Source organism: Chrysochloris asiatica, unplaced genomic scaffold, assembly GCF_000296735.1.
Source record: "Chrysochloris asiatica unplaced genomic scaffold, ChrAsi1.0 scaffold00129, whole genome shotgun sequence".
NCBI classification, from domain to species: domain Eukaryota; kingdom Metazoa; phylum Chordata; class Mammalia; order Afrosoricida; family Chrysochloridae; genus Chrysochloris; species Chrysochloris asiatica.
In genome coordinates, this window is record NW_006408647.1 from 1,770,645 (window position 1) to 1,772,579 (window position 1,935).

The following is a 1,935-nucleotide window of genomic DNA, read 5'->3' on the forward strand; positions in this document are numbered from 1 at the left end:
TCTACCTGATCCGCCATCTTGAAAGAGCAAGGCCTGGTAGTGTAGTGGTTAAGAATCTGGCTGTGAACCCCGCGGTCAGCAGCTTGAATCCACCAGGCCCTCCATCTGAGAGAGATGAGGCTTTCTGCTCCTTGCAGTTAAAACAGCCTGGAAGCCTGGCGCATTAACCCACAGCACCACACCAGGACTCCTAATCTTGCCGCTCCAAGATCTCGCTGCTGCTCCAAGATCTTGCTGCCGCTCCAAGATCAAGCTTTCTGCACTATATGTAATAATATTCTGATACTACTAATAATGTTTCAATATTCATTATTCTGGTGTTATCTGATAGTGTTCCAGTGCTGTTGCTATTCATAAGGTTTTCAGTGGCTAAACATTTGGAAGTAGTCTACCTCTCTTTCTTCCTATTCTCTTCCCAATGTAGATTCTCTTTTAACTCAGTTGAAAAAGTCTTTGATACACAACATTTTTAGGGGATCCTGATTGTCTGGCTTATCTTCTTCTGCTGTGTGGAAAATATTTGGTCATGTTTGATAGATAGACAGCCAGAAATTAAGGTTCCCAAAATTGTCCCTACATTTTCTTTGGTAATCCTTATAGTTTTAGATTTTACATTTAAATCTTTGCTCTATCTTGAGTTAGTTTTTGTAGATTGTTTGAGATAGATGTATATTGTTTCATTTTTCTGCAAATAGATATTCAGTTTTTCTGGCACCATTTGTTAAAAAGATGATCTCTTCCTCCATTTAATGGATTTCAATCTTTTGACAAAGCTCCAACGTCCATATGTGGATGGATTAATTTCTGAGTTGTTAATTCTGTTGCATCAGTTTATGGTTTGTTATTGTAATAGTACCAGACAGTTGGCTACCATGACTGTACAGTAGGCTTTGAGAATGGCAAGTAAGAGGCCTCCAGTTTTGTTCATCTTTGGTAGTGCTTTGCTTATCCAGTGTCTTTTTTCTTTCTATATAAATTTGGTGATTAGGTTTCCCACCTCTTTAAAGAATGTTGATAGAATTTGGAAAGGTCCTGCATTTATATCTCTAGATCATTTGAGTAGTATTGACTTTTCACAATATTCAGTTTTCTAATTCTGAACTTCGTATGCTTTTCCATTTATGTAGGTCTCTTTTGGTTTCTTACAGTTGTGTTTTGTAAGTTTTGTGAGTTTTTTTTTTTTTTAATAAGTCTTTTGTATTTCTGGTTAGGTTTATTCCTAGGTATTTCATGTTTTTGGTAGCTATTGTAAATGGTGTTATTTTCCTAAAGTAGTTTTCAGAGTTCTTTTTGTTAGTGTACAGAAACCTGACAGACATTAGTATACTGATCTTTTTCTCTGCCACTTTGCTGAATCCTTCTATTAGTTACAGTAGGTTTCCTATAGAGTCTCTGAGATTTTCTATGTATAGAATCATATCATCTGCAAATGGTTTTACCTATTCTTTACCACTTTTGTTGTCTTTATGTGCTATTGAGTTGGTTCTGACACATAGTGACCCGAAACTCAACAGAATGAAACAGTGCCTGGCACAGGGCCATACTCATAATTGAGCCCATTGTTGTTGCCACTGTGTTAATCTGTCTCTTTGTTGGTCTTCCTCTTTTTCTCTGACCCGCCACTTTACCAAGCATGATGTCCTTCTCCAGGGACTGGTGCCTCCTGATACTATGTCTGAAGTATGGAGAAGAAGTCTTACCATCCTGGCTTTTAAGTAACATTCTGACTGTGCTTCTAAGATTTGTTTGTTCTTCAGGCAGTTGATGGTACTTTTAACATTCTTCCCAAACACCATAATTCAAATGTTTCGATTCTTCTCTGGTCTTCCTTATTCATTGTCTAACTTTGACATGCATATGAGGCAATTAAAAATACCATGACTTGGGTCAGGCACACCTTATTCCTCAAACTTCTCTTGAGCAGTTTAATGAGCA